Raw genomic sequence first — 8,096 nt, 5'->3', positions numbered from 1 at the left:
TTGAGGTGCTTTTGAACTGCTAGGTGGGCAGGAGCTGGGACCAAGCAACGGGGGATTCGAACCTCCGACCTTCTGATCGGCAAGCCCTAGGCTCTGTGGTTTAGACCACAGCGCCACCATTTTCATTGGAGAAACATTGTGGTGGGGGCATGACAGGAGACAAAGGCTGGCTTCAGCTTCCCCAACCTGACTACAGCTCCCACCAGCCCCTTCTAAGGATGAACAACTGCTTCAGCCCTGCAACTTGTGCATCTCCAGTGAAGCTGAATGCTGGAAGATGCAGGGCGGATAATTTCCCCTCCTTTAAGTGAAAATAAGCAAAGCCATCCTCTCCCACAAAATGCTCGTAGGACTTCGGCCATTTGTCCTCCTGCTTCTTTTTCTCTCTCTCCCTCCTTTCTTCCTTGGCTAGCCATGTGGTTACAAGACGCAGGCCTTTTTTCTGAGCCCTTGGAGCTTCAGAACTGACCCCGGATTCCAAGCATCAAGCACTCCTTCGACAAACAAGAAGTTGGCCTCTTCCAGCACCCCCACTGCCGCCCCCAGCCTCCAGTCCAAAGAGACAAAGCAAGGAAATAAAGAAATCTCTACATGAGAGCTTAACCGAGTTATATTGCAAGAGAAGTCTTATGGGGGAGGCAGGCTGAGGGCTCAACCCTGAACTCCCCCCCAGGGCAGTGAACTGACTAATGGAATGTGACCAGGCCTGCCCCTTTCATTAAGAGCTTGGAGCGCTTCAAAATTACTTTCTCTCTCTCCCAACCAAATGGGAGGAGGAGTGGGGGAATCTGTTCTCTCTCTCCCTATGATGAATGCCAGCAGGTGTGGGAGATCTGCAGTGACAATCTTGGATCATAAAATGCAGCCCTACCTGCTCTGAGTCTCCTCCGTCCCCCGCAACCTTGGAGACATTAGGAACAGCCAGAAGGAGAGACAACGGGTTCCATGGCATGGCTCAATGGAATGGCTCCGGAGTGGGGTCTAAAAGAGATGCAGCCTGATTCTTAAAAAATGTAGTATAAACACCGACAACTGGGAAACAGTGGCCTGCGAGCGCTCCAGTTGGAGAACAGCCTTTACCAAAGGTTTCACGGGCTTTGAAGACACTCGAACTCAGGACGCAAGGGAGAAACGTGCTAAGAGGAAGGCACGCTTGGCAAATCCACACCGTGATCAACTCCCACCCGGGAACCAATGTCCCCACCGTGGAAGGATGTGTGGATCCAGAGTCGCCCTCCACAGTCACTTACGGACTCATTGTTAAAACCGTGTTTATGGAAGACAATCTTACTCGGCTACGAGGGATCGCCAAAGAAGAAGATGCATGTTTGCTTGGAAGTTTGCTGATGCCAATGAGAGCCAGGCTATTTTTGGGGAAACAATCAAATGCGCAGAGGGATGTAGCTGTGCAGCACAATGCTATTACATGTTGACCCAGGAACATCCCAGACTTTCTCCCAGGCCTGCAATCCTGATCATTTCAACAGTTAAACAGTTTCAAACTGTTAATCATAGATTCAATAGAATTGTTGAGTTGGAAGGGATCACAAGGGTCATCTAGTCCAACCCCCTGCAATGCATGAATCTCTTGCCTAACATGGGGCTTGAACCCACAACCCTGAGATTAAGAGTTTCATGTTCCACTGACTGAGCTATCCCAGCTTTAGTCTAAAGTTAGGATTTAAGTAAAGCTCATCTGCTTTCCAAAAGGGCTCTCCCAGTGTCTAGTCTTGGAGCATGAAGACTTTTGGACTTGTGGGTGTGCGCATGATCCCAACGCTCCCTGGAAATTGACGTTTATAGCTCAGGCGTTCCTGAGGCTCCTTCACAGCACATGGCAAAGTATGGAGTGCTATTTTTCTAGAAAAAAGGGGGTGCCGGAACTCACCATGAATGCCTCTCTTGTTCTCTGAGAATAGCTATGGCACACCCACCTGAGAAGTACCAGAACTGAGGTCGGGCTGGAAAAATGCCCTGATGGTATGGTTTTATAAATGAGATGCCCATTAAAAAATAATACTGTAGTTTTCACAGCAATCAGTGAGAATGTCATTGAGGGTACAGATAAATATCAACTCCGGGCACCTGGTTTGCCCAATGCAGAGACTGCGAGTGTGCAGAATCTCATATTGACATTTGTTTGCTACTGTTTATGCGGCCGGTGTGTTGTTCTTGTTTTTCTATAAGTTGTATGTTATACAAAACACTGATGTCTGATGTGTTACATTATCCCCTCCCCTACCTTTTTACTTCAATGTAGGTTACTTAGAGAGCTTTGGGTAACAAGTGACAAATAAGTTTAATAAATCAAAATAAACAAAACAACATTTTGAGCTGGAGACAAAGGGCCCCTCCAGACTCGTGCTTTATTGCGAGGGTATTCTGCAAAACGCTGTGATTCCTGCATCGCTGGGGGTTGGACTAGATTTCCCTTGGGGTCCCCAACTCTGTAATTCTATGATTCTATGCTCTCGACACAAAAAAGTGCGTTCGTGGTGGATTTATTCTGCTTTATTAGTTTTTCTATGGTGCTCCCCCACATTATTGCTATCCGGCAGAGCAGCAGAGGTGGACAGCCTCCACAAACACATAAATTTGTAGTGTGAAAAGTTACAGGATTTCAGGAGATGCTCTGAATTGAAATGGAGCAGCATGGCTGTGCCTCAGACCTTTGCAGGAGCAAATGGCACTGAAAGCAGGATCCGCATAGGACTGTTCCGAGGGCACCCCGAGCATAAATCATCGTGGATGTGCAATACAAAGGATGTCCAGAGGACCCTTAACTTTGGGAGGAAAAGCCCTTCAGTTTGTGACACAGCTGAATATTGCAAGCAAGGTTGGTGGATCCGCATCCTGTGTTCTGTCACCGGCTCCTTTCTACCAGACCAATGGCCATTTCATTCACCAACAGCTTTGCCATGGGCACAAGCATCTAACGTATCACGAGAACAACCCTGGACTTTTCCAGGTCTTGCTTTGTTTTAAGTGTGTGCCAAGCGCTGCTGGAACACCCATTGAGAGAGAGAAGTTTTCCCTTGCCAGGTAGAGGAGGTCTGGGCTGCAGATCTGAAGGGTGGTGAACCATAACACTGGAATAAAAAAACAGCTGTTGTCACTGGGGGTAACAACTCCCTTGCCTGGAGGGAGGGTGTGTGTGTGTGTGTGTGTGTGTTATGAGCAAATGGGGAAGGGGAACCAGCTGTGGGAGGAGAAGCTGCCACATCAATCTCGAGAGAGAGGGTCAAACCCACACTTAAATTACGATCTGTACTCGAGTCTAAGGGGTCAAGGCATTGCGCTCGGTGCCCTCCTAACCCCCAACAACAGACAAATGAAAGGAAGATATCAGGAATATTTCCATAGCTATCTGTCTCTCCGAGTTGAAAGCGCAGGGGAGTTAACAGCTCCAGACTCCCGAAATACAAGGAGTTGATGTGCATTGATGCAGGTGTTTTCATGCAGTCGGGGTGACATTGATTTTTCTTCTCTTAAAAGTATCGTTCACCTATGTGAATCACAAATGCGTTGAGCATAAGCCGCACTCGAGACACGAATGCAGCCGTGTGGCAGCCACTGAATATTGTGATGCCCTCCAGATGTTGTGAACTACAGTTCCCACTGTGCGTGACCATTGGCCATGCTTGCTCGGCCTGATGGGAATTGTAGTCCAAAACGTTGGAGGGCATCAAGTTGGTGAAGGCTGGTCTAATCTCTCAGGCTGGGGCGGCCTGCAGATCCAACAAAATTAACTGTGTCCATTCTGGATCAATCTATGGAACTCTGGAAACTGTGTGGATGCTTGGTGGTTTCTAACAGAATCCATGCGCTCACCAAAACATAATGATCAGGATTCTTTGGGAGAAGCCATGAGAGTTTGGCTGGTGTAATGTTGGCGCAAAGGCAATTTAAGTTCCCAGTGGGCACTTCCAGGCAGCTTGAATTTAACATTCATCCTTATAGGTTTGCAGGGAGATTAGATGATGTCAGCTCTATAATGAGCATTTCCCCAATTTGTTTGCAGGGAGATTAGATGAAGTGGCATCAAAGCAAGTGTTATCCATCGCTTTCCAGTGCGTTTTCCCTTTTCCCTTCCCTTTTCACAATTTTTTTTTTTTGGGGGGGGGGAGCAGGTTTATTGCACAAGATCTTCCAATCAGCTATACCTGTATGACTTGAGTCTGCAGGCATCCCACTCCAAAACAGCAGCAGTCTGGAATCTGCTTCCTTGTAACATGAAACCATTGGTTCAAGTCCTAACCTCTAGAGCAGGAGAAAGCAAGGAGCTAAAGGTGGTATACGTGGTTCATTGTTGTTGTTGTTGTTTAGTTGTTTAGTCGTGTCCGACTCTTCGTGACCCCATGGACCAGAGCACGCCAGGCACTCCTGTCTTCCACTGCCTCCCGCAGTTTGGTCACACCCATGTTGGTAGCTTCAAGAACACTGTCCAACCACCTCATTCTCTGTCGTCCCCTTCTCCTTGTGCCCTCCATCTTTCCCAACATCAGGGTCTTTTTCAGGGAGTCTTCTCTTCTCATGAGGTGGCCAAAGTCTTGGAGCCTCAGCTTCAGGATCTGTCCTTCCAGTGAGCACTCAGGGCTGATTTCCTTCGGAATGGATAGGTTTGATCTTCTTGCAGTCCATGGGACTCTCAAGAGTCTCCTCCAGCACCATAATTCAAAAGCATTAATTCTTCGGCGATCAGCCTTCTTTATGGTCCAGCTCTCCCTTCCATACATTACTACTGGGAAAACCATAGCTTTAACTGTACGGACCTTTGTCAGCAAGGTGATGTCTCTGCTTTTTAAGATGCTGTCTAGGTTTGTCATTGCTTTTCTCCCAAGAAGCAGGCGTCTTCTAATTTCGTGACTGCTGTCACCACCTGCAGTGATCCTGGAGCCCAAGAAGGTAAAATCTCTCACTGCCTCCATTTCTTCCCCTTCTATTTGCCAGGAGGTGATGGGACCAGTGGCCAGGATCTAAGTTTTTTTGATGTTGAGTTTCGGACCATATTTTGCGCTTTCCTCTTTCACCCTCATTAAAAGGTTGTTTAATTCCTCCTCACTTTCTGCCATCAAGGTTGTGTCATCTGCATATCTGAGGTTGTTGTTCATACCCTCCTCATTTAATCCCCACAACAACCCTTTGAGGTAGGTTAGGCTGAGAGGCAGCGATTGGCCCATGGTCACCCAATAAGCTTCACAGCTGAATGGGGATTTGAACCCTGGTCTCCCAGGTCCCAGTCTTGACACTCTTCTACCCACTATGCTGCACTGCATCCTTATCTCACAGCGACCAGCTCAAAAACGGAACTGTAATTTATCCTGTGCTGAAAGGGAATGTTGAATGCCTTTACTGCACAGCATATTGAAGGGATGCTCCCAGAAAGTATAGAAATCTTGAGATGCTGTGAAAACAATACCCGATCCTTGCAAATGGGAGCTTGGTGGTCTCACTTAGCATGTCTGGTAGTCTGTGAGCTCTGAAGTTCCTCATCATGACTGCAGGCAGACTAGAGAGGGTGAAGCCGAGTGTATTCTGGAGGCAGGAACAAAATCGAAAATTCTTTCTAGTGGCACCTTAGAGACCAACTGAGTTTGTTCCTGGTATGAAAGCTCATACCAGGAACAAACTCAGTTGGTCTCTAAGGTGCCACTAGAAAGAATTTTCGATTTTGTTTTGACTATGGCAGACCAACACGGCTACCCACCTGTAACTGGAGGCAGGAAGACAGCTAAATTAAGCTGAACAATGTGGCTTAAAGCTGGTGAAACTGAGACTTGGGGTGTGTGTGTGTGTGTGTGTGTGTGTGTGTGTGTGTAAGGGCAGGAATGGGGGGAATGCATCTGGTGGGGGAAATGCGACTTTGGTTGGAAATAGGAATAAGCAACCCTGAAAAACAACAAGAAGAACTGTTGCATGCAGGGGGTGTCGCAATACCCTTGGCAGCGCAGGAGCAAAGGTGAAGGGGAGAAGGGAATTGAATCTGGGCTGGGGGTGGGTGGTGGGGTGAGGGGGAGAAAGAAGGAGAGGGAGGGAGGGAGGGAGGGAGGGAGGGAGAGAGAGAGAGAGAGAGAGAGAGAGAGAGAGAGAGAGAGAGAGAGAGAGAGAAGCCAAGGGGCCTGGGTGGAAACAGCCAAACGAATGACCTCTTGGAAAAGCAAATGATGATTGTTCTACAGTTCACTATGTATGTGCTGTGGGCATAAAATGTCAGTCCTGGCTTGACAATTAGTTCCCAGGCCTAATTCAAAGTGCTGGTTTTGATAAAACGGGGAGGGAGGAGAACTGTGTAAGCTACAGACCCTCCAAGTATCCCTATTTTCCAGAGACATCCCTGATTTAAAGGAGCTGCCCGGTTTCTGATTTGATCCCGGAATGCCCCGCTTTTCCCTTGTTGTTTTTGTTCAGTTATTCAGTCATGTCCAGCTCTTCGTGACCCCATGGACCAGAGCACGCCAGGCACCCCTATCCTCCACTGCCTCCTGCAGTTTGGCCAAACTCATGTTGGTAGCTTCAAGAACACTGTCCAACCATCTCATCCTCTGTCATCCCCTTCTCCTTGTGCCCTCCATCTTCCCCAACATCAGGGTCTTTTCCAGGGAGTCTTCTCTTCTCATGAGGTGGCCAAAGTACTGGAGCCTCAACTTCAGGATCTGTCCTTCCAGTGAGCACTGAGGGCTGATTTCTTTAAGAATGGATAAGTTTGATCTTTTTGCAGTCCATGGGACTCTCAAGAGTCACTTTTCCCTAGGATGTCCCTATTTCCATTGGAGAAATGTTGGAGAGCATGGAATTATGTGACCCCCCGAGACGTCTGAAGGCAATCCTGTATAGGGATTTTTTATTGTTTAATGTTTTATTATGTTTTTATATATGTTGCAGAGTGGCTGGGGCAACCCAGTTAGATGTGTGGGGGTATAAATAGTAAATTTTTTGTTATGGAATGGGACATCCCTATTTTCATCAGAGAAACACTGGAGGGTATGAAGCTACCTTGAACTCCTTGGAAGAAAGGTGGCATACAAATGTAATATATCTTCTTCTTTGATGATCCTTCATAGCCGAGTAAGATTGTCTTCCTTGAACACAGTCTTAACAGTGAGTCCATAGGTGAGTCCATAGGTCCACCCATCCTTTCACAGTGAAGACATTGGTTTCCTGGTGTCGGTAGATAACGGTGAGGGTTTGCCAAATGTGTTTTCCTCTTAGCATGTTTCTCCCTTACGTCCTGAGTTCGAACGTCTTCAAAGCCCATGACACCTTTGGTAAAGGCTGTTCTCCAATTGGAGCGCTTGCAGGCCAGTGTTTTCCAATTGTCAGTGTTTATACTACATTTTTTAAGATTTGCCTTGAGAGAGTCTTTAAACCTCTTTTGTTGACCACCAGCATTACACTTTCCATTTTTACGTTCGGAATAGAGTAGTTGCTTTGGAGGACGATCATCAGGCATCCGAACAACATGACCAGTCCAACGAAGTTGACGTTGAAGACTCATTGCTTCAACACTGGTGATCTTTGCTTGTTCCAATACACTGGCATTAGTTCTATCTTCATTGCCATGATCCTGCACATTGTCGAAGGGAAACTCCCCACTGGAGTAGAAATCATATATTGAACAGATGGAAAGCTCTTTAATCTGAGGAGGCTGAAAGCAAAGAGTAAGGTTACCATAACTTCCGTCATAGAGCTGCAGCATGTTGATGGCAACGTAGAGTGTGCACGCTCAGAGAATGACCTCCAAACCATCCTAAATATCTTCGCCGAAGCTTACGTAATAAATAGCAACAACAGCAACAACAAACCCACCCGCCCCGTCTCCAAAATAGACCTTTTGCAATCAGGAAAGCAACAGAAAAATGTACTGGGAAGTGTGTGGGAGGAACTCTGGGTGCAATGCCATCTCACCTCCCTGCAAATTTTGGGTGCTTCCAGATGACCTGTTTATTGAGCATCCATCCCTGTTTGCTTGCCGGGAGATCAGATGGTGTCGGCTGCTTAATGAGCATTCACCCTGAATTGTTTGTGCCAGGTTAGATGGCGTTGCATCAAAACAGTTGTTCTGCCCATCATTCTGTTGGATATTCTCTGTGTGTGTG

This window comes from Lacerta agilis, chromosome 6, assembly GCF_009819535.1.
Source record: "Lacerta agilis isolate rLacAgi1 chromosome 6, rLacAgi1.pri, whole genome shotgun sequence".
NCBI lineage: Eukaryota > Metazoa > Chordata > Lepidosauria > Squamata > Lacertidae > Lacerta > Lacerta agilis.
Note: the sequence above shows the minus strand (reverse complement) of the source record.